This window comes from Moschus berezovskii, chromosome 6, assembly GCF_049115385.1.
Source record: "Moschus berezovskii isolate FMDL1 chromosome 6, NW_MosBer_1.0, whole genome shotgun sequence".
Lineage (NCBI taxonomy): Eukaryota > Metazoa > Chordata > Mammalia > Artiodactyla > Moschidae > Moschus > Moschus berezovskii.
This window is the reverse complement of record NC_142465.1, coordinates 97,882,987-97,909,529: the sequence shown is the minus strand read 5'-3', so window position 1 is coordinate 97,909,529 and position 26,543 is coordinate 97,882,987.

Sequence of the window (26,543 nt, the reverse complement as noted above, 5' to 3'; positions counted from 1 at the left end):
AGCTAAGTCATTTCTAAGTGAACTCAAAAGCTCTGTGTGTTCTCAGACATTTCATTTTTAAACACAAGTAAACTCATGACTTACCTCCCCACACAATCTCTCCAGGGTGGCATCTAAGATCTCATGCATCTTCTTGGTTCTGAGTTGTCCTTGGTCAACTTGTTGTCATTGGCATGCATTGGGATTTGCCCTCTGACTTCCTCCTGAAGCCCATGTCATGCTCTGCATAGGCGCCGGATGATGTGTAATGGGTCCTGCCTCATCTTCTGATGCTCATGAAACAAACCAAGCTTCACTGACTGCTGTGGCATCTTCTTACCCAGAGCAAGAGTCCACTCTCTGTATACCAGCTATTTCGGCCAGCTAGAATACATTCATCTCTTTAGGGCCATGAGAAAATAAGAGTCTCTCTTGGTGACCTGTTGAGGTTTAGGGAGTTACCTTGAGCCCCTTCAGACCTGCCTGGTCCCTCAGGTATAGTCATGACTGCACCAACTCTCAGATTCCCCCTAAGGTATTTTTTCTAAGAAGTAATGTCCTTTCGGGCTACACTTTGGGAAATTCAACTCTGGTCTTAAATTTATAAACCTAGCAGAGGTTCCTCTGCTTATATCCTCTGGAAAACAACGGAAAGAGGGGCCATCTCACAGAGTCCTTTCAGAAACCTTTTTGAACATATCAATGTTCAAAAGCTGTGCTCCTGCTCTTCCACTGTGCCTTTACCCATTCCTTTTCTCCTGCTTACAGCATGTAGTGGTGTTGTTGTTCAGTTGCTAAGTGGTGTTTGACTTTGAGACCCCATGGGCTGAGCCTACCGGGCTCCTCTGTCCATGGGATTTTCCAGGAAAGAATACTGGAGTGGGTTGCCATTTCCTTCTCCAGTGGATCTTTCCAACCCAGGAATCAAACTCATGTCTCCTGTACTGGCTGGCAGGTTCTTTACCACTGAGCTAGCTGGGAAGCCCACAGCCTCTAGTGTGGATCTGAGCAAAACTCTGCTTGCATTTGGTCATTGATATTTACAAAGCCTTTCCATGCACAGCCTGGATCTTCAGTAGATGAACTTCCTTGGATGTTTTGCTATCTTCTTGAAACCTGGTTTTTGATGGAGCTAAATGAGTAAGCTGGACAAAGTTCTGTCAAGCTGCTCTAGGGGCTAAGACCAAGTTTAATGTCAAGTGATGGTGCTGAAGTCTTCTCCCAAGAATACTGTGTGATTTTGCTTCCTTCTGTTTGTTTTTAAATCAGGCTACACACACAGTCATGGCTCAAGGAGGAAATTGATTAATTTAGATCATATAGGTTTGCAAGGTAGATTTAGGTCAGCATAAGGGGAGCCTAGGCCATCCTGCCCACTTGGTTTTATTGCTCAGGTATAATATGGCCCCTCTATCAATCTTTTAAGCACATGTATGCTAATTAGGTTGCTCAGCAGTCATTAAAAATGGAACAGCCCTACTGGACAGATTTTAATTCATGCAGTTTCCTGGTATAGTCATTTGATACCAGGACAGCTGAGAAAACTGCCTTATCAGCTAACCTCAGAAAGGGGCACAGAAACTAGGAGCTATTCTTCTCCCCAAACTGTAACGGTGTGTTACTTACTTGGTTTGTGAAAACCGACCAGCACCCACACAGACACACACACACTCCTTCTCACGTGTTTAAACAACAGAGTTACCACTCCTTTGGCGGCATAGACCTGACAGTAACTCACTCGTGGGTTCAGCTTTCATTCCAGTTGTCTGAAAACTTTGCCCTGCAGGATTTCCAGTTGACTAGGATCAAAGCTTGCATATCAATAACCTCAGATATGGAGATGACACCACCTTTATGGCAGAAAGCAAAGAAGAACTAAAGAGCCTCTTGATGAAAGTGAAAGAGGAAAATCAAAAAGTTGGCTTAAAACTCAACATTCAGAAAACTAAGATCATGGCATCTGGTCCCATCACTTCATGGAAAATAGATGGGGAAACAGTAGAAAAAGTGGCTGACTTTATTTTTGGGGGCTCCAAAATCATTGCAGATGCTGACTGTAGCCATGAAATTAAAAGACACTTGTTCCTTGGAAGAAAATTTATAATCAACCTAGATAGCATATTAAAAAGCAGAGACATTACTTTGCCAACAAAGGTCTGTCTAGTCAAGGCTATGGTTTATCCAGTGGTCATGTATGGATGTGAGAATTGGACTATAAAGAAAGTTGAGCATGGAAAAATTTATGCTTTTGAACTGTGGTGTTGGAGAAGACTCTTGAGAGTCCCTTGGACTGCAAAGAGATCCAACCAGTCCATCCTAAAGGAGATCAATCCTGAGTATTCATTGGAAAGACTGATGCTGAAGCTGAAAGTCCAATACTTTGGCCACCTGATACGAAGAACTAACTCATTTGAAAATACCCTGATGCTGGGAAAGATTGAAGGCAGGAGGAGACGGGGACAACAGAGAATGAGATGGTTGGATGGTATTACCAATTCCATGGACATGAGTTTGAGCAAGCTCCAGGAATTGGTGATGGCCCAGGAGGCCTAGCCTGCTGCAATCCATGGAGTTGCAAAGAATCGGACATGACTGAGTGACTGAACTGAAGGATCAAAGACCTCTCTTGCACCGCACATTTTTAAAGCCACACTGTTTGCTGAATTGTTCTCTTTTTTCTGTCTCTCTTTTTTTGGGACTGATTCAAAGACTAACTCAATAGCTTTCATATTTGCCCATGACTGTAATTTTTCAGGGGCTTCCCTGATAGCTCACTGAGTAAAGAGTCCCTTGCGATGCAGGAAACACAGGAGATGCAGGTTTGATCCTGGGTTGGGAAGATTCCCTGGAGGAGGAAATGGCAAACCACTCCAGTATTCTTGTCTGAAAAATCCCATGGACAGAAGAGCCTGGTGAGATACAGTCCAAAGTGTTGCAAACAGTCAGACATGACTGAGCAACTAAGGACACTTAATTTGTCTAGGATTCATACTAACTAAACTAAATCTATAATGCTTTGTTTATTAGAAGCCCCTTTTTCATTAAACACGGATCAAATTAGTAGTTTTTAAGCTAGTGGTAGGTTTTTCCCGTGGTCATGTATGGATGTGAGAGTTGGACTGTGAAGAAAGCTGATCGCCGAAGAATCGATGCTTTTGAACTGTGGTGTTGGAGAAGACTCTTGAGAGTCCCTTATACTGCAAGGAGATCCAACCAGTCCATTCTAAAGGAGATCAATCCTGGATGTTCATTGGAGGGACTGATGCTAAAGCTGAAACTCCAATACTTTGGCCACCTCATGAGACGAGTTGACTCACTGGAAAAGACTCTGATGCTGGGAAAGGTTGGGGGCGGGAGGAGAAGGGGACGACGGAGAATGAGATGGCTGGATGGCATCACCGACTCTGTGGACATGAGTTTGAGTGTACTCCGGGAGTTGGTGATGGACAGGGAGGCCTGGCGTGCTGTGATTCATGGGGTCGCGGAGAGTCGGACACGACTGAGCGACTGAACTGAACTGAACTGAACTGAATATTGTTGCAGTAAGACTTTCAGAACTCACTTTCTTTATTGTCCCAGAATTTTGAGAAAATACTGCCATGAACCTCCCTAGGATTTTTCTTTTGGAGAACTTGTGCATTTAAATGCATATGTTTTAGTGTCTTTGGATAATGTAACGCTTTTTCTAAGTCATTGATATAAAGGCCACAAGCCTCAGTATGTTTAAGCATTGAAGATAAAGCAATAGAAGAAATAAAAGACACTGAGATTAAGCTTTGTCCCAAAAGAATTGTGGAGACACACACTCTAGTCCTTAGATAAGTAGGTTCATTTTTCACAAGAAAGAAGTTTTCCCTTCTATAAATGGGAGGAAGAGTGAAAGACCGGGAAAAAAAAAAAGAAAATCAAATTTGAGGTAAATCCAGAGTACAGAGGACTCATGGGATAGTTTCACTTTCATCTCAGAAACATGAGAGAGAAATCAGCATGAGCTTTGGTGTCAAACTGAAACATTTTTTATTTGACATGATGCAAATGAGAACTGAAACCACCACGATTTCCTGCCCATGTGTTAAACAACACTGAACAAGTGAAAGTAATTTAATTATGTTTTCTAGGAAATACTTGATACTGGAAACTAAGCCCTTGCCTTAAATGCTTATGTATCAAAACTAACAGTTTGGTCATCAAGACTCCATTCAGCAGTTTCTCCTTGCCGTTCCCACCCATTCAATGGTACAACATAGTAAATTCAACCCAGTTCCAATCAGGTAACCACTTTTCAAAATAGTTGCCTTGCAATTGCCCAAACCAGACCCTAAAAACCTATAACTATCCTCCTTTTAAATCCCCTTTTGAAGGTGCAGCCACAATTCTGTCAAACTGATGTTAGCCTTTTCTGCAGTAGATCTAAAAAACTTCATTTTGCTTTATCAACAGGTTCATCTTGAGGTCTTTTAGATGGCGGCTGGTCAACCCAAAATGGGTTTTCATTGCCCCTTTTCATAACTAAATGTAACTTATTTAACAGATTCCACATATAAAATTTATAGACCCAAGATTTTCCCTAATAATACCTACAATATAAGGATTTCATTGTACTGCAAATAGAACTCACGAATAAGGCAGCAATGTATTTATGAATAGTGTTCAAATATTCTTAATTTCCGCCTAAGTCTTGTAAAGTGTGTGCTACGAACTACATACGTCTAGATCTCCTTCATAGGGTGTTGTCTGATCTTTCCTTTCTTTATAACCTTGGGTAGTTTGCTTTTCTTCTCAGAGCTTGAATTTCTTCTTTAGTAAAATGGGGTTTATTACTATATCACAAAGTTATTGGCAGGATTAAAGGGGTCCACGTAGGTAGAGAGCCTAGAATAATCTCTAGTATATGGCACAAATACAATGTGTTGTTTCCCTACCACCCAGCAAATATTCTAATGTCCTTAAGATTATTTTCACATTGAGAGAGGAAGGCAGAATCTCAGTGACTGAGAGAAAGCCATAAAATGCCCCAAGGCTCCTTAACTACTGGGAAATAGAAGCTCTACCTTTTACTTTAGTTGGGAGTTACAGAGTTTATTAATTATTTTCCTGTATTTGACCTTTCTATCACATCTTCTATTGTATTCACTATTTTTTAGTAAATACTGAGAATTTAGGTGAGAATGACTTGTACAAATTTCAAAAATTCCAATTAGATACTGTATCTATTCCTGAATGTAAATTCTAATTCTTCTTATGCTTGATGTTCGATGGGTTAAAAAATGAATCATAAGGGAAAAATAGATGTTGCCATATTTTTGTATCCAAGTTTTGAAACGTTTTCTTAGCTGGAATTTCCCTTTCTTTCCCTCTCTGTTCATTTGTATCCATCTGCTTCTCTCTCCCAAGCACATATCTGTGTCTGCACATAAACACACACACACACACACACACCCCTGGCCTTCTTCCCTTTCATGCTTTCTTGTCACTGACTTTTACAGAATCTATGCTTAGGCAGTCTGGACAGCAGCAATCTAAAGACAGATTCCATCAAGCTCGTATCTGTTAGAACCTGCAGTGCTTGCATTTGGATTCGATATCTAACAATAATGTGGTATTTTATAAACATTAGTGAGGATGATTTTGCACTGGTCAGCAAAGGTAAAAAAATAGGTGCTTTGGGAAAACAAATAAAAAAGGAATTGGATCTGTCTCAATAAATTGCACAAATTGTAAATATCCCAAAGATGCAGCCGCTTACTCTGGCATAGGAAAATAAAGCTGACAATTACGCTTTAGAATGAATAGGTGAGTAATACGATGGCTAAAAAATTTCCTTTACCATTGTTCTTCTATTAAGTGCAGCAGTGTATTTGTTTATTTAATGCAGTTTCTGTCCTATCTGTCCGTTCAGTTCTTCAGATATTATTTTTATAATGCCAATGAAGATTTACAGTCAAGTCATGATCCTTTTCTATTCTGGTTTGGGCCCGCAGATACACTTGTTCCATCAAGTTAAACATAATTATAGAATAATCTTTCACAAATATTATAGCTAATAACATTAGGGCCTTTATACATTCTGGTCCTTCATTTATGCACATTAAAATTTCATTTGAAATGAAAGAACTCTGAAGGTTTGAATATCTTTTTAAAACATCATATAGGGTTTCCAGCATTGTGTGCATCAAAACCTCAGAACTGTCCATGTTTGGTCTGGATTACATGACCTGGACAAAGTCAGAAGCAACTTGAAAGAAATGATTTCTGGCTTTAGCAAAGCAAACCTTAGTTTGATTATGAGCTAAACATTCCTATTTGGTTTTAGAGATCAGAACTTGATATTTTACTCAGGCTACGGTCTGAACAGAGCTTTGTTTAGTGGGAAAAATGCTCGTCCTTTTAAGTTTTACAAGTACATAATGTAATGCCGAAGACTCAACATGTAGGAATTTACCATGACAAAATCAACAATTCAGGGCATTGTTTTCACATGAATTAACATAAATATCACATCAGACAATTTTTAGTTTCTTCATTGAATGTAGAGTCCAAGAATTTTACTGCTTATATTAATTTTAGCACTCACGGAAACTAGAAATCCTCATGAATTTATTTACCATTGTATAAATTCCAGCGAATGTGACTGCACGAAATAAATTTAATGCTGTATTTTGAGGGACTGGCCCTTGTTTTTAAATATTTTCCAACATTTAATCTACATCAACCTTTTTTATTTCTTTATGTAAGCACTTTTCATTAACTGCTATGAAACAAGTTCTCATAAACCAAGAAGACATATTCTGTTGGATAACCACGAGTAAGAAAGATGATAGAACTTCATACTGAAGCAATGTGGTCTGTTTGATTAAAATATTATCTTTTTCTTTGACCTTGAAAATAATGTTCTCAGGATTAAAACAAAACCTAACAAATTTTGTACAACTCTGATTAATATTAGTTTGGTAAAAGTTTCAGTAGATGTATTACTTTTAAACATTTTGGTATTTATAGAAGTAATTTTATTATATGTGTGAGACTAGATATTTTTCAAGATTCACAGCTACATTCATAATTAAAATTAATGGATAATTAAAGTTAATACACTCCTTCACTCTCTTTTTAGAAAATATACTTATTTCTACAGAACAAGAGCCAACTATATTTCTCTAAATATATCCTATAGTGGTTTTGCAACTTAGTCAATGAATTTTAACAGGGTATGCTCTAACTTTGATCTTTTGTGCTGTCTAATGTGCAAAGGTTTATTTTTCCTACTTATCATTCTGAGCTATATTTACATCTTCTTGGGGGCACATTGATTTTATATTGTCAAGTGACAGCATCAAAATATCACTCCCAACTTTCTGCACTTAATTGTAATATCATTTATTGATAAATGATGGTGTGTCTGTCCTCTATTACTGAGAACAGTCTTCATATTCCTTGGGTCAAGAAGATCCCCTGAAGGAAATGGCAACCCACTCCAGTATCCTTGCCTGGGAAATCCGATGGCCAGAGGAGTCTGGTGGACTACAGTCCATGAGGTCACAAAAAAGTTGGATACAACTCAGTGACTAAACAGCAACAATTATTAATTATGTACCTAATTCTCTTTTAGTGATAGGATCACCTATTTTGAACTTGTCAGAACCTTCTCAAAATAAATAAGGTTCATATAGTATAACAGAAATTCTCCTTCCTCCTTCTGGAGTTTGTCTCATCTTTTTCCCTTAAAACTACACTTCCTGCCTACTTCCAGCTGTGAATAAACATGGACATAGATAAGCATTGTTGATGCATGACCTTTGCCCACATGTGATGGTAGATAGATGACACTGCATTGAGCAAATGAAGAAACTGCTGCTTGGATCAGCACTCACTTAAGAGGAAAGATCATTTCTCCTTTCTTGCTATTTAGCCAAGCATTTACTGTGGGGATTTCCAAAGACCCAGTATTAGGGTTTCTGTCAAAAAGTTGACGGTCATACACACATATCTTGAAAGCAAATAGTTCGAAGTCAAAGGGCATAACTCATTGCATTTATTCCATACATGTTGTTAATTTAAGGTGCACTTTCTAGCTCGAAAGGTCAGGAAATATCAATTTGATAGCTCATTCTTGTTCTACCTAATATTTTCTTTACTTTACATGCAAACACATCCAAGAGCCCAAAAGAGGCAAAGGAAAAATCATGTAAATTGCCTGATCTTTGTTCAGTGCAAAAGTGAATTTAGCAGCTCTGCTCACCCAGCTCCCAGAGAAATCAAACATTGCAGAAAGTTTTGCCTTGCTGAATGGCCTTTCTGACCTTACTTTTGAACAACTGAAGGTGTAAAAGAACCATAAGGTCGAAAGCAGAGATCATATTCCCGGGTAATACAAGTCCCTTATCTTGCGATCTCACCCAGTGGCATGCTGGTCATTGGGTTTTTCCTGGCTTGGGAAGGCAAATTGTGAACATCCTTCTCTGAATCCAGTGATATTTTGTTGGTGATATGAAATCAGGGTGGTGGGAATATGCACACAAAAGATATTGGCAAATGGTAAAATCAAGGAAATGATTTTTTCCTTAAGAAGCCAGTTGTTAAATATTTATCAGAATATCATAGGTTATCTCTCTCATTAATTTGAGTTTACTGATTATTTTAATTAATTGCATTATATTTATGACCAATGATTTGATATTTAATTGTATTTAATAGTGGAAGAAGATACCTAAGCATTGTCTCATAGTTTATGGATATTTTCCTTCGCTTAAGTGGCATCACTCCTTTCCTATCTTTTTGCACCTCACGTTTCTCACTTAATAATCTATCTTGGGAGATCTTCCTAAGTCAGCACATACAGATCTACTTCATTTTGTGTTAACAACCACATTATACTCCATTGAATAGCTTCACCAAAGTTTATTTACCCAGGTCCCTTAAGTTGAGCAAAATAGCTAGTTTCCAGTTTTTAGCTATTATAAAGAATGCTGTGTTGACCACATTTTTTCAGACTCTACTTTGTGTAAGCCACTTTTATATACCTAGAGAAGTGAAAATGCTGAGTTAAAATGGAGGTGGCATTTTATAATTTGATAGATATTGTTAATTTGAGCTCCTAAAAGTCTGAGTACAATTTGGCATCATTTAAAGTATCATTTAAAACGGTAACTCATGAAAATATAGGCAGAACACTCTCTGACACAAATCAGAGCAAGATCCTCTATGACCCACCTCCCAGAATAATGGAAATAAAATAAAAAATAAATAAATGGGATCTAATTAAACTTAAAAGCTTTTGCACAATGAAGGAAACTATAAGCAAGGTGAAAAGGCATCCATCAGAAAGGGACAAAATAATAGCAAACAAAACAACTGACAAATAATTAATCTCAAAAATATACAAACGGCTCCTGCAGCTCAATACCAGAAAAATAAATGAACCAATCAAAAAATGGGCCAAAGAACTAAACGGACATTTCTCCAAAGAAGACATACAGATGGCTAACAAATGCATGAAAAGATTCTAAGCATCATTCATTATCAGAGAAATGCAAATCATAATCACTATGAGATACCATCTCACACTGGTTAGAATGACTGCCATCAAAAAGCTTACAAACAATAAATGCTGGAGAGGATGTGGAGAAAAGGGAACCCTCTTACACTGTTGGTGGGAATGCAAGCTAGTACAGACACTATGGAGAGCAGTGTGGAGAAAACTGGAAATAGAATTGCCCTATGACCTAACAATCCTGTTGCTGGGCATACACACTGAGGAAATCAGAATTGAAAGAGACATAAGTACCCCAATGTTCATTGCAGCACTGTTTACAATAGCTAGGACATGGAAGCAACCTAGATGTCCATTGGAAGATGAATGGATAAAGAAGTTGTGGTACATATACAAATGAAATGTTCAGTTCAGTTCAGTCGCTCAGTTGCGTCTGACTCTCCGCGACCCCATGGATCACAGCACGCCAGGCCTCCCTGTCCATCACCAACTCCCGGAGTTCACTCAAACTCATGTCCACAGAGTCGGTGATGCCATCCAGCCATCTCATTCTCTGTCGTCCCCTTCTCCTCCCGCCCCCAACCTTTCCTAGCATCAGACTCTTTTCCAGTGAGTCAACTCTTCGCATGAGGTGGCCAAAGTATTGCAGTTTCAGCTTTAGCATCTGTCTTTCCAATGAACACCCAGGATTGATCTCCTTTAGAATGGACTGGTTGGATCTCCTTGCAGTCCAAGGGACTCTCAAGAGTCTTCTCCAACACCACAGTTCAAAAGCATCAATTCTTCAGCGATAAGAATGCATTTGAGTTGGTTCTAATGAGGTGGACAAAACTGGAGCCTAGTGAAGTACGTCAGAAAGAAAAACACCAATACAGTATATTAATGCATATGTATGGAATTTAGAAGATAGTAACAATGACCCTATATATGAGACAGCAAAAGAGACACAGATGTAAAGAACAGACTTTTGGACTATGTGGGAGAAGGTGAGGGTGGGACGATATGAGAGAATAGTATTGAAACATGTATATTAACCATATGAGAAATAGATGATCAGTGCAAGTTTGATACATGAAGCAGAGCATGCAAGGCTGGTGCTCTGGGACAACCCAAAGGGATGGGGTGGGGAGGGAGGTGGGGTGGGGGTTTAGAATGGTGGGACACATGTACACCTGTGGCTGATTCATGTCATTGTATGGCAAAAACCACCTCAATATTGTAAAGTAGTTAGCCTCCAAGTGAAAAAAATAAAATATAGGACTAGAACTGCCATACGACTGAGCAATCCCACTACTGGGCATATACACAGAGGAAACCAGAATTGAAAGAGACATAAGTACCCCAATGTTCATTGCAGCACTATTTACAATAGCTAGGACATGGAAGCAACCTAGATGTCTATTGATAGGTGAATGGATAAAGAAGTTGTGGTACATATACACAATGGAATATTACTCAGCTATAAAAAGGAATGCATTTGAATCTGTTCTGATGAGGTTGATGAACCTGGAGACTATCATACAGAATGAAATGAGTCAGAAAGAGAAAGACAAATACTGTATATTATTGCATATATATAGAATTTAGAAAGATGGTACTGACAATCCTACACGCAGGGCAGCAAGGAGACATAGATATAAAGAACAGACTTTTGGACTCAGTGGGAGAAGGCGAGGGTGGGATGATTTGAGAGAATAGCACTGAAACATGTACATTACCATATGGAAAATAGATGAGCAGTGTAAGCTCCATGCATGAAGCAGGGCACCCAAAGCCAGTGCTCTGAGACAACCTAGAGGGATAGGGTAGGGATAGAAGTTGGGGGGGGGGTGGTTTCAAGATGGGGGAGGACACATGCATATCTGTGGCCAATTCATGTAGATGTATGGCAAAAACCATCACAATATTGTAACATAATTATCCTCCAATTAAAACAAATTAATTAATTGAAGAAAAAAATGGTAACTCTTTTCTTCTCCTCTCCACATCCCACCCCTTCCCACACCTTATTTTTATTTAATGGCAGGCTAGATTAGATTTGAGAATGCACCACTAGTCATGCAATTTTCATCCTTTCAAAACTATATTTCCAGTAGGAGGAGAAAATAACAAAGATAAAAATTTTTTATTTTTTAAAAAATTTTGAATGTGCTGGGTTTTCTCTAGTTGTGGCATGCAGGCTTAGTTGGCTCTGCAGCATGTGGAATCTTAGTTCCCCAACCAGGAATTAGACCTTTGTCCTGTGCATCGGAAGGTGGATGCTCAAGCACCAGTCCACCAGAAAAGTCCCCTAAGTGCCTTTTAAACCAGTTGTTCTTGGATATGATCCCATTCTTTACCATCCTGGGAATTCTCTTTTCCTCTTTTATATACTGCATCTCATCTTCCTTTTTCTTAGCTTTCCCCCCTTATTTTCGATACAGCCCATCTTCCTATAGCTTCTTGAAAAAGGAGCATGGAAAGTACATTTTTTCACACTTAGCTTTATTAAGATGCCATTTTTCTCCCCTCATACTTTCTAAATCCTAGTTTGGTTAAGTATTCTGGTTGGAAATCAATTTCTCTTAGAATTTTACAGAATCTATTATTTTCTAGCTTTTGTTGTTGCTATTGAACAATCTGGGTAGCATAGGACATGTATTTTCTCTCCTAAAGTTTGAAGACAGGTTTCCTTATCCTGTGTATTCTTCACTTCAATAAAAGTGAAATGTTTTAGAGTGGTTTTTCTTTTTTTTTTTAAATTTATTTTGCAGAGCATTTAGTAGGTTATTTCAATCTGGCAACTCCTGCCTTTCCATTCTAGGAGTTGAAGGAAAAAGAGAGGGCCAATGGAGCAGTATTCTTTAGTGTAGGCAATAAGGAAGTATCTGAAAATAAAAAATAATACTAAAAGATGCTCTTCTTTGATTACCACATGTCAGAAATTCTCCCTCTAAATCTATTATCACTTTAAGTTCTGAAAAATTGCTGGCTGGCATTGTTGAGTTTTGATTATATACATGTAACTTTCAAAGTAGCACATTTGCATTACTTATTCTATACTAAGTATATTTTGCATGAAGATTAACATGGAGAATGTCTAGTTATAGAGTTAGTCCCATCCTTCTAATTTGTGCCAACATAGCTCTACTCATTCATTTTGAGAGTAAGTTTCTAAGGGTTCAGAATTATTTTACTTCTCTGTGGGTGTAGCTTCTGCTTTGAGCCCCTACTGTACTAAAGTCTGTATTTAAATAGTAAATGCAAAATTGTACTACATAAGTCTGTATTTAAATAGATGTAAAATAAATAATGATAACATAATGGTTATAAAGATGAAGAACTGAAACCTGAATTATTTCAGTCCTGTCATTCTGTGTGACCACTGGTATTTTTATTTTTCAAATTTTTTATTGTTCTGGCTGTTCCATGCTGCATGCAAGATCTTAGTTCCCCAAGCAGGGATTGAACCTGCACCTCCTGAAATGGAAGTGCAGAATCTTAACCTCTGGACCACGAGGGAAGTCCCCACCACTGGATTTTTAATTTGGAATTTAAAAAGTTTTTAAATGAAACAGAGTGCCAGTTGTGAGGTGTAATATTTTGCTTCGCAAGTGTAGGTTTAATACATTTATAATATTTTTTAAGTGTAAATAATACCTGGTAAGTTGACATTTCTTCCTTTTAAGTTGTTATTTATGTTGAAGCAAAATCAATGAAGAAAAAATAACTACTGAGTATTATATGACTTTTATAAAAATAAGTATATTGATTAACACAAGATGATACTAAAATGATCAGTATTAGGTGCTGGATAAAAGAGATATGTTTTTTCTTTGCTCTTTTATGTTCTTTTGCTTTTCCTTTCATTCATTTTCAGAGAGATTTCTTCAACTTGTTATTACTTTCTTGGATTTTTAAAATTTCTACCGTCAAATTATTAATTTTCAAAAGCTCTTTCTTGTTCTCTGAATTTATTTTCTTAATGGCATACTCTTTTTGCTTTATGGAAGGTTAAATACGTATATATATTCATATTATATATGTTGTATAATTATATATGTCTTTATTTATTTATTTTTTTATTGGAGGCTAATTATTTTACAATATTATATTGGTTGGTTTTGCCATACATTGACATGTATCCGCCCCGGGTGTACATGAGTTCTCCCTCCTGAACCCCTCTCCCACCTCCCTCCTCCCTTTATCCTCCCTCTGGGTCATCCCCGCACGCCAGCCCCGAGCATCCTGTAACATGCATCGACCCTGAACTGGTGATTCGTTTCACATATGACAACATACGTGTTTCAATGCCATTCTCCCAAATCATCCCACCCTCACCCTCTCCCACAGAGTCCCAAAGACTGTTCTATACATCTGTGTCTCTTTTGCTGTCTCGTATACAGGGTTATCATTTGCATCTTTCTAAATTCCATATATATGCGTTAGTATATTGTATTGGTGTTTTTCTTTCTGGCTTACTTCACTCTGTATAATAGGCTCCAGTTTCATCCACCTCATTAGAACTGATTCAAATGCATTCTTTTTAATGGCTGAGTAATACTCCATTGTGTATATGTACCAAAGCTTTCTTATCCATTCGTCTGCAGATGGACATCTAGGTTGCTTCCATGTCCTGGCTATTATAAACAGTGCTGCAATGAACATTGGAGTACATGTGTCTCTTTCAATTCTGGTTTCCTCAGTGTGTATGCCCAGGAGTGCAATTGCTGGATCATATGGCAGTTCTATTTCCAGTTTTTTGAGGAATCTCCACACTGTTCTCCATAGTGGCTGTACTAGTTTGCATTCCCACCAACAGTGTAAGAGGGTTCCCTTTTCTCCACACCCTCTCCAGCATTTATTGCATGTAGACTTTTGGATAGCAGCCATTCTGACTGGTGTGAAATGGTATCTCATCATGGTTTTGATTTGCATTTCTCTGATTATGAGGGATGTTGAGCATTTTTTCATGTGTTTGTTAGCCATCTTTATGTCTTCTTTGGAGAAATGTCTGTTTAGTTCTTTGGACCATTTTTTGAATGGGTCATTTATTTTTCTTGTTGCAGGATATAAAATCAACACACAGAAATCCCTTGCATTCCTATACACTAATAATGAGAAAATAGAAAGAGAAATTAAGGAAACTATTCCATACACTTTTGCAACAAAAAGAATTAAATACTTAGGAATATATCTACCTAAGGAAACAAAAGACTTGTACATAGAAAACTATAAAACACTACTGAAAGTAATCAAAGAGGACACTAATAGATGGAGAAATATACCGTGTTCATGGATTGGAAGAATAAATATTGTAAAAATAAGTATACTACCCAAAGTAATTTATACATTCAATGCAATCCCTATCAAGCTACCAACGATATTTTTCACAGAACTAGAACAAATAATCTCACAACTTGTATGGACATACAAAAATCCTCGAATAGCCAAAGCAATCTTGAGGAAGAAGAATTAACTGGGGGAATTAACCTGCCGGACTTCAGGCTCTACTACAAAGCCACAGTCATCAAGACAGTATGGTACTGGCATAAAGACAGAAATATAGATCAATGGAACAAAATAGAAAGCCCAGAGATAAATCCACGCACCTATGGATACCTTATCTTTGACAAAGGAGGCAAGAATATAAAATGGAGAAAAGACAGTCTCTTTAACAAGTGGTGCTGGGAAAACTGGTCAGCCACTTGTAAAAGAATGAAACTAGAACACTTCCTAACACCATACACCAAAATAAACTCAAAATGGATTAGAGAGCTAAATGTAAGACCAGAAACTATAAAACTCCTAGAGGAGAACGTAGGCAAAACACTCTCTGATATGTATGTTTTATAAGTGCTAGTTGCTTAGTCGTGCCAGACTCCTTGTGACTGATCCCATGGACTGCAGCCCACCAGGCTCCTCTGTCCATGAGATTTTCCAGGCAAGGATACTGGAGTGGGTTGCCATTCCTTCTCCAGGGGATCTTCCCCACCCAGGGATCAAACCTGGGTCTCCAGCACTGCAGGCAGATTCTTTACTGACTTAGATACATGGGAAGTCCATATATGTTGTATACAAATATACAAATATGTGTATATCCACATTAACCACTCTAAAATTAGTAATTACTAATTTTTCTTTAGGTTTTCTTCTATTTCCTATATTGTTATCTGTTTCATTAGCAACTGTTTCAGACAATCTGTTTGGTCTTCTTTCTCTTATTCAGGTTTGGGATTTCCCTAAAGTGTAGTGACCCTTCTTTCTCTGTTTATGTTGAGGTTGAAATACTCAAAAGCTAATTTTAAGGTCAGCATGCATGGCTGAAACTTATTTATTGGTGGGTCTCTTAAAAGGATTATTGAATAAGAGCCCAGTTTTTTTGCCAGTGACCTCAAATTATCATACCTGTGGTCATTTTTCCTCAGCTGGTCAATTTCCCCAATGAAGAATCCTTTTAATTTTTATTAGTGGGAGTGGGGAACTGAAGAGGTGAGATATAATATGAGGTCAGCTAGCTTTCCGAAAGCTTCATTATGAAAGTCAAGAAAGTGTTAGTTGCTCAGTCATGTCAGACTCTTTGCCACCCCATAGACTGTAGCTCACCAGGCTCCTCTGTCCATGGAATTCTCCAGGCAAGAATACTGGAGTGGGTAGCCATTCCCTAGTTCAGCGGATCTTCCTGACCCAGGGATCAAACCCGGGTTTCCTGCATTGCAGGAGGATTCTTTACCACCTTAGCCACCATGGGTGTTCAGGTATGAAAGGAGTCAGCAAACTTTTTGCCTGATGTCCCTAGAGTCAAGACTCTCTTTCATTTCAGCTCTCCAAAACAGTCTTGCTTTCTGCCAGGCTGTGCAGTCTGGGAAAGAGCAGATCTGAGGTCTAACAGATTATACACATTTCTAACAAGCTGTGTGTTTTTAGCACTAGTTCCTGAGTTCTGTATTGTGAATTGTCTTGTTTCTCATTGACTTGCCTTCCTGCAAACACTTTGGTCTTAGCATCCTCAGTTCTAAGGCAATCATGGCTCATCTATCCTTTCAACATCTTGAAAATATTATTGACAACTTTCTTCTGCAGAAACCTCTTTTCCATTCTCTGGCTTTTTTTTTTTTTTTTACCGTCTGTCACTGTCGTCTTATGGGTTATTGTAAGACAAGAGGATAAAGACCTTGTTAAGGTGGATACATTCAACCATAGATTCTTCTGATAACATACCAGACTGACTGGTCTCATCTTTCAGTGGATATGGCCAACTCTCAGGAAAGGCCAACCAGGAGGTTCTGTGGGAAACACAATTAAAAGAACAGGTATCACTTCCTGTACCACATCAGGGAGATTCCTTCTCTCCTTTTAATATTCCCTGCAGTAGACATGGGTTTGTCTGATAGCTTAGCTGGTACAGAAACTGACTGCAATGAATGAGACCCCAGTTTGATTCCGGGGTCTGGAAGATCCCCTGGAGAGGGTAGACTACCCATTCCAGTGTTCTTGGGCTTCCCTGTGGCTCAGATGGTAAGGAATCCACCTGCAATGCGGGAGACCTGGGTTTGAACCCTGGGTTGGGAAGGCCCTTTGGAGTAGGGCATGGCAACCCACTCCCATACTCTTGCCTGCAAGATCACCATGGACAGAGGAGGCTGGCAGGCGACAGTCCACTACGTGGGATCACAAAGGGCTGGACACGACTGAGCAACTAAGCACAGCACAGCAGTAGAAAACATGCTCCACTTACCCAAAGGGAACCTTTCTTAACTTTTAGATGTATTTGTTCCTGTGATAAGAGTTACATATAACTCACTTTAGAAAATTTGATAAATGTCTTTGTTCAAATCTTTCTTTCATTACTGTGATTGCCAAATATCCAGTCTCGTGTAATAATTTTCTCATGCTCACTATATTTTGAAATAGATTCTATTTATTGTAAATACACAAAAAGTATATATATACATTTTAAAGATAAATAATAAAATAAACATTTATGTACCCACTCCATAGCTTATGAATTATGAGTGCTACCTCACTGGCCAGATTATAAACTCCTTGAGGATGATATTGGAAACTTGGGTTTACCAAGCATTTTACACCTTATGTTTAATGTACTCATCAAAATAGGCATATGATATAGATATTATTAATATTAATATTGATATTACATATTAAGAAACTGAGGCTTAGGGTGGTTAAGAATTTTGGCCAGATAATAAGAGGCTGATATGGTATATGTAATAAAGAACTGTTACTCAAGTATGATGGTTTTCTAGGTAGCTAAAATGGTAAAAAGAAAATTCTAAGATGTGAAGACAGAAGCAACTGTAAAAACAGCTACCACCTCTAAACTGAGGTCAGGAAGTAAAGATATTGGAATTATTATAACCTAAAACCTGAAAGGAAGGTCCTCATAGTTCCAAACCCAGATATCTGAGGCAGAGGACTGCTCAACAGGTTTCTGACCATAAAGGAGGGTTCTGTTGCTCTGGAACTCAGAACTCTAAGGAGCAGGTGCCAGCCCAGCATTGATGTCTCTAGGGAGTGTTGATGGGGCTACTTTTGCAAATGAAGAATAACTGCAAACTGGATTCAACTGCTGATAAGGGTTGAAGCTGCTACTACCAGGGTGAAAAACTGTGGCTGGAGTGGTAGTCACAAGAGCTATACACAGATTGCTGGGACAAGAAATGGACAATAAGAAGCCAGAAGTATTTTTCTTCCTCTTCCACCCTCCTAGTCTCCATCACCCTCCATTGGCAGATATAAGATTGGGACAGATACCCCAGGTCCAAGGGCAGAGAAGCCCCAGCAAGATGGTAGGCGCTGGAGTGGCGGCTACATGGTGCTGGAGCGAATTTGAGAAGATACCTCATGTCCAAGGGCAAAGGAGAAGTGCCAGCAAGATGGTAGGACTAGTGAAATCATATTTAGACTCAAACCCCATACCCTCCAGAGACTCTCAGAGGGCTCAAAGTAACCTTGTGTGTACCAGGACCCAAAGATCCCACAGAAACTGAGATAGAACTGTGTTTGAGTGTCTTCTGTGGAGGCGCGGGTCAGCAGTGGTCTACCACAGGGGCAGGGGCTCTGGGTGCAGCAGAGTTGGGTATGGCATAAGCCCTCTTGGAGGAGGTGGCCATTAACCCCACCATAGAGCTGCCAGACTTACACAGGACTGGGGAAACAAACTTTTGAAGGGCACAAACAGAAACTTTGCACACCAGGAACCAGGAAAAAGGAGCAGTGGCCCCACAAGAGACTGACCTAGACTTCCTGTGAGTGTCCAGGAGTCTCAGGCAGATGTGTGGGTTGGTGGTGGCCTGCTGCAGGGTTGGGGGCACTGAGTTTAGCAGTGCATGCATGGGACCTTCTGAAGGAGGTCACCATTATCTTCATTACCTCCACCATAGTTTGAAGTTACTCAGTCGCGTCCAACTCTTTGCGACCCCATGGACTATAGTCCCCCAGGCTCTTCCATCCATGGAATTTTCTAGGCAAGAGTACTGGAATGGGTTGCCATTTCCTTCTCTGGGTATCTTCCTGACCCAGGGGTCGAACCCGGGTCTCCTGAATTTCAGGCAGATGTTTTATCCTCTGAGCCACTAGGGAAGCCAGGCAAAAAAGTCAAGAAATACCTAGAGTAATGGACAAATTTGACCTTGGAGTACAGAATGAAGCAGGGCAAATGCTAATAGAGTTTTGCCAAGAGAATGCACTGTTCTTAGCAAATACCTCTTCCAAAAACACAGGAGAAGACTCAATGTATGGACATCACCAGATGCTCAATACCAAAATCTGATTGATTATATCTTTGCAGCCAAAGATAGAGATGCTCTATACAGTTAGCAAAGACAAGACTGGGGGCTGAATGTGACTCAGATCATGAACTCCTTATGCCAAATTCAGACTGAAATAGAAGAAAGTGGGGAAAACCTCTAGACCATTCAGGTATGACCTAAATCAAATCCCTTATGATTATACAGTGGAAGTGACACAAAGATCCAATAGATTAGACTTGATAGATAGAGTGCCTGAAGATCTTTGGATGGAGGTTTGTCACATTGGACAGGAGGCACGGATCAAGATCATCCCCTAGAAAAATAAATGCTAAAAAGGAAAATGGTTGTCTGAGGAGGCCTTTACAAATAGTTCTGAAAAGAAGAGAAATGAAAGGCAAAGGAGAAAAGGAAAGATATACCCATTTGAATGCAGATTTCCAAAGAATAGCAAGGAGAGATAAGAAAGTCTTCCTCAGTGATCAGTGCAAAGAAATAGAGGAAAATAATAGAATGGGAAAGACTAGAGCTCTCTTCAAGAAAATCAGAGATACCAAGGGAATATTGCATGCAAAGATGGGCACAATAAAGGACAGAAATGGTATGGACCTAAAAGAAGAAGAAGATATTTAGAAGAGGTGGCAAAAATACACAGAACTATACAAAAAAGATCTTCGTGACCCAGATAATCATGATGGTATGATCATTCACCTAGAGCCAGACATCCTGGAATGTGAAGTCAAGTGGGCCTTAGGAAGCATCTCTATGAACAAAGCTAGTGGAGGTGATGGAATTCCAGTTGAGCTATTTCAAGTCCTAAAAGATGATGCTATGAAAGTGTTGTACTCAATATGCCAGCAAATTTGGAAAACTTAGCAGTGGCCACAGGACTGGAAAAGGTCAGTTTTCATTCCAAGCCAAAATTAAGGCAATGTCAAAGAATGCTCAAACTACCACACAATTGCACTGACCTCACACACTAGTAAAGTAATGCTCAAAATTCTCCAAGTCAGGCTTCAACACTACATGAACCGTGAACTTCCAGATGTTCAAGAAAAGCAGAAGAACCAGAGATTAAATTGCCAACATTTGTTGTATCATCAAAAAAGCAAGAGAAACTGACTATGCCAATACCTTTGACTGTGTGGATCACAATAAACTGGAAAATTCTGAAAGAGATGGGAATACCAGACCACCTGACCTGCCTCTTGAGAAATCTGCATGCAGGTCTGGAAGCAACAGTTAGAACTTTACAAGGAAGAACAGACTGGTTCCAAATTGGGAAAGGATTATGTCAAGGCTGTATAATGTCATTCTGCTTATTTAACTTATAAGCTGAGTACATCATGAGTATGCTGGGCTGGATGAAGCACAAGCTGGAATCAAGATTGCCAGGAGAAATATCAATAACCTGAGATATGCAGAACACACCAAACTTATGGCAGAAAGCGAAGAAGAACTAAAGAACCTCTTGATGAAAGTGAAAGAAGAGAGTGAAAACATTGGCTTAAAACTTAACATTCAGAAAACTAAATCATGGCATCTTCGCCCATCACTTCATGGCATATAGATGGGGAAAGAGTGGAAACAGTGGTTGACTATTTTTGGGGGCTCCAAAATCACTGCAGATGGTGACTGCAGCGTGAAATTGAAAGATGCTTGCTCTTTGGAAGGAAAGTTATGACCAGTCTAGATAGCATATTAAAAAGCAGAGACATTGCCTTGCCAACAAAGATCTGTCTAGTCAAAGCTATGGATTTTCCAGTAGTCATGTATGGATGTGAGAGTTGGACTATAAAGAAAGCTGAGCATGGAAGAATTGATGCTTTTGAACTGTGGTGTTGGAGAAGACTCTTGAGAGTCCCTTGGACAGCAAGGAGATCAAGCCAGTCAATCCTACAGGAGATCAGTCCTGAATATTCCTTGGAGGGACTGATGATGAAGCTGAAACTCCAGTCCTTTGGCCACCTGATGTGAAGAGCTGACTCATTGGAAAAGACCCTGATTGAAGGTGGGAGGAGAAGGGGAGGACAGAGGATGAGATGGTTGCATGGCATCACTGACTCAATTAACATGAATTGGAGCAAACTCCGGGAGTTGGTGATGGACAGGGAGGCCTGGCATGCTGCATTCCATAGGGTCACAAACAGTTTGACACGACTGAGCGACTAAACTGAACTGAACTGAAGATTGGGCCACCTGGCAAAGCAGAAAGTGGTACGGCTGGTGAATCTCAGCTTCATCAGAAAGTCAGCAATAGATCTGGATTTGAACTTGAGAGACAATAACATAGAAATTGACAAATTGGTGCAAAAGCTTAATTTGTAACTGAGGTAAAATTTGCATGAAGTGATACACATTGTATTCAGATCAATGGGTTTTGACAGATACATATAGATTATACCCATGTTCATGACTGATTCAATGGACATGAACTTGGGCAAACTTCGGGAGACGGTGAGGGTAAGCAAGCCTGGCATGCTGCAGACACGACTCAGCAACTCTACCACAAACAAAAATACCCATGTAACCAATATCCCAAATAAGATACAGACTATTTCCATTACTCCAGAAAGTTCCTTTCTACACCCTTTCAGTCTCATTTCTCATAAGGAGTCACTATTTTAGTTTGTATCATCAGAGACAGGTTATCCTACTCTTGAACCTTTCATAAATTGAGTTAACATAATATATACTTTCTGGTGCCTTGTATTTTTTTAATCTGTTTTTCTTGGCTTTAAGGACCCTAATTTCATTATTATTTCTACAAAAAATCGAAGTGTTTCTTCTTTGTTGCTAATAAAAATACATCAAACATCTATTCATTACAGATGATATAATGGACATTTTTATCTATAAATCTTGTATTCCTAGAATAGAGCCTATAGAAATGAAAGTATCAATGATTTTAAGCTCTTGTTTAATATAATCATTAAAGGCTTAACCAACTGAATATAATTGGTTATTATTTTAAATCTGGTGATTAACACTTATTAGGCAACATACTAAAAGAGATTAGGTTGATATTAATATCTAAGAAAGCACGGTAGATTACAGCTTTGATAGGTTTTAAGATGTGATATTTGGAGAAGGAAATGGCAACCCACTCCAGTGTTCTTGCCTGGAGAATCCCAGGGACAGGGGAGCCTGGTGGGCTTCCGTCTATGGGGTCACACAGAGTCAGACATGACTGAAGTGACTTAGCAGCAGCAGCAGCAGCAGCAAGATGTGGTATTGGAGAACATAAAATCAATAGGAGATGAAATGAGGAAATTGAGGATCTGGAATTTTAAGTGCTCTGTGTGGTAAAGTACTGAATGGCTGGTTGGTGAGTATACCATCTAAAAACACAGGTGAATAACTTCTGATTATATATATAGAGGGGCTTCCCTGGTAGCTCAGATGGTAAAGAATCTGTCTGCAATGCAGGAGACCCCGGGTCAATTCCTGGGTTGAGTAGAACCCCTGGAGGAGGAATAGGCTACCCATTCCAGTGTTCTTGCCTGGAGAATCCCCATGGACAGAGGAGCCTGTCACACTACAGTCCATGATGTCACAGAGTCAGGAGTGACTAAGCACATCAGGGCACTAGAGAGAAGTATTTAAAGAAATAACCTTGGCAATTGAAAGTCCAATACTGAAAAATTGGTTCGCAGTAGTCAGAGAAATGGTCTTCAGATCATCTGACCTCCCCAGAAAGCTCACAAATAATTTTCTTGGATGCCTAAAACAAGTGGCCTTGACTTGGCTGACTCTTATTTCCCATTAGTCACTAAAATAGCATACTGTTGGCTGAACATTGTCTATGTTTATTCAGTTGGTTTACATTGCTGTTTTTAAAAGTTTACTGATGGAATAATTAGGTGTACAGAAGATTCTACTTATTAGAAGCCCTTTGGGATATGGCGACTTGAATATATTAACTAACTCATATAGTGACAAAGGGGCTTCCCTGGTAGCTCAGCAGTAAAGAATCCACCTGCAATGCAGGAACCATAGGAGACTTGGGTTTGATCTCTGGGTGGGGAAGGTCCCCTGGAGGCGGGCACAGCAACCCACTCCAGTATTCTTGCCTGGAGAATCCCATGGACAAAAGAGCCTGGCAGGCTATAGTCAGTCGGGTCACAAAAAGTTGGAACAACTGAAGTGGCTTAGCACACACACATGCATAGTGAAAAAAAAGTCCTAAAATACATTAAAAATCTTCTTTTATTTAACTTTGCGTCATCCAATTCAGAATTTGAATCTGTAAGAAGTGCAATCTAAATCTAGATGAAGAGGATATTTCATATATAAAGATCTTGACTAACCTTCAATAATTGTTCTTTGTTGATTTTTTCAGAAGTATATCTCCTTTGACTTTCTGTTTAGTCTCTTGGGACTAAGCTCTACAGAGCTTACTTGAACTCTCAGGTTCAAGGCTCAAGTGGATGTTCAAGTGTAAATATAGAGTCACTTGGAACAAAGGGGTTTTTGAATCCACTGGGAAAGAACACTGAGCTCAGAATTGGTTCCTTCTAAAGTTGCCTTCTGAGAGACTGCTTAAGATAGCACAGTGACCCAATGCTGTGACTTGTAGGACAAAGGCACTGGTCCACTGCTTCAATAATGATAGAAAATTACCAAACAGCACAAAAGCTCTACAAAATCGCTTTCCTTGTACTGTATCATGTTCTAAATAATATTTTTCATTCTTCAAACTAAAAATAATTCTTCTTACAAATATTTCTTACATGAAAAACTATAATCTTGGCTTAAATAAAAAATATTAAATATATTTTATAATTTGAGATTTATTGTCTTTTTTTCCCTTTCTTGTACTTATTGTTCCACTGATGTACAGAACTGGATCAATGCCAGGCTCAAGGTTGGCACCTAATAAACATTTGATTGATAGGTGGATTGATTGCTTCTGCCAACCAATGAAAACAATGGCTAATATGGCTTTACTTAAGATGTCTTTCAAATAAGACAATCTATGCTTATAATAACAGTTTTACCTCTAATTAAAAAATAAATATCCAGGTTACTTGAAGAATAAGATTAATTTGGGTTCAAAGGAAGTCATAATTTTATAAATAACACATCATTCCAAAAAATTACTCAAAGAAAACTAAAGCAATTTGGTTTGCCTTATCCATTAAGTAACAATCAGGAGGAATTCTACATTGGCCTCATAGTTAAAATATTATTTGCTATAAAGCTTTCCTTAGAAGAAAATTGAGGTTAAAATGGGAATGATGTATATAAATAAAGCTGGCTTTATTATGACACAGATATTTAGTAAAAATAGCTAGTGTGGCTCATAGAAATCTACAGTAGAAGACTGTTTTGTTCAGTGTATTCATAAATCATCAGGATCGGAAGTTAAAATTAAACTTTATAATTTAACAAATGGTATAAAATAAGAACACATAACAAGCACAGAGAATGATAGAGGGAAAATGAAAGCAGCATTTCTATGATGAAAAAATACATGCATAAATTGATTAGATCTGCTTGGTCTGTTCCAGCTGGTGCCAGCACATTTCATATTATGATGATGCACTGTAATGAAAACTTTGGAATTTTGGGGGTGTTCACCTAGGACTCTTTGCTTTACATAATTCTGACTTCGACTTGGTCTGTGTCAGTCCTCTGGGCTTGATTTTAGGAGATGTATAAACAAGACATTCCTTCTGTAAGGATGGAGACCCACTGAAAGATTTTAATACAGGAGAAGGTCCTGAAAGATTTGCATTTTAGAGTGATTTGCCTTGTATTTTGGTAGTGGATTGCAATATAGCCTGGAGGCAAAATGACCAATTGAAAAGTTACTGGAATCCTAGATATGCTAAGGACTTGAACTAAGGCGGGTAGAGAATGAATGGAGAAAACAAGACAGATAATGAGTCTGTAAGTGGATGTATTTATGAAAACTTGGTTCCCAACTAGAAATAGAAATTGAGAAAAGATTTTAAATTGGTGAAGGTTTCTAATATAAAAACAATTTTTTCCAAGCTTTTGATGTTTTGTTCTGTTTTGTTGCCTATGTTATCTACTGATGTACCTATTCCAGAATAGTGCCTGGCACATCAAAATCATTCAGTAAATAATTACTGAAAAAAAAATGAGTAAATGAATAGTGGATGGATAGATTGATTAGATGGATGGATGGTGGAACCATGAAGAGATATAAAAGCAGAAACGAGGCTGGGGTATGGAGAAAATTAAATGTTTAATTTTAGAAATACTAAGTTTTAGGAAATTTGTAAATATCAATTTAGAAATACTACTTATATGCAGAGTACATCATAAGGAATGCTGGGCTGGAAGAAGCACAAGCTGGAATCAACATTGCTGGGAGAAATATCAATAACCTCAGATATGTAGATGACACCACCCTTATGGCGGAAATTGAAGAGGAACTCAAAAGCCTCTTGATGAAAGTGAAAGAGGAGAGTGAAAAAGTTGGCTTGAAGCTCAACATTCAGAAAACTAAGATCATGGCATCTGGTCCCATCACTTCATGGGAAATAGACAGGGAAACAGTGGAAACTGTGTCAGACTTTAATTTTTTGGGCTCCAAAATCACTGTGGATGCTGATTGCAGCCATGAAAGTAAAAGACGCTTACTCCTTGGAAGGAAAGTTATGACCAACCTAGATAGCATATTAAAAAGCAGAGACATTACTTTGCCAACCAAGGTCTGTCTAGTCAAGGCTATGGTTTTTCCAGTGGTCATGTATGGATATGAGAGTTGGACTGTGAAGAAAGCTGATCACTGAAGAATTGATGCTTTTGAACTGTGGTTCTGGAGAAGACTCTTGAGAGTCCCTTGGATGGCAAGGAGATCCAACCAGTCCATTCTGAAGGAGATCAATCCTGGGTGTTCATTGGAAGGACTGACGCTGAAGCTGAAACTGCAATACTTTGGCCACCTCATGCGAAGAGTTGACTCACTGGAAAAGACTCTGATGCTGGGAAAGATTGGGGGTGGGAGGAGATGGGGACGACAGAGAATGAGATGGCTGGATGGCATCAGTGACTCAATGGAGGTGAGTTTGAGTGAACTCTGGGAGTTGGTGATGGACAGGGAGACCTGGCGTGTTGTGATTCATGGGGTCGCAAAGAGTCGGTCACGGCTGAGCGACTGAACTGAACTGAACAGAGTATTTGGATGGAAATCTTTAAAACACATGATGGAGAAAAGGATTGACTGAAGCATTGGAAAGTGATTAGCATGCAGGATGGGTTAAAGTGGTGACCATACTTCAGATTACCTTGGAAACATGTGATGACTAGAAAAGGGAAAGAGCCAAGGGCAAATTTCCAAGGAATTCTAATAT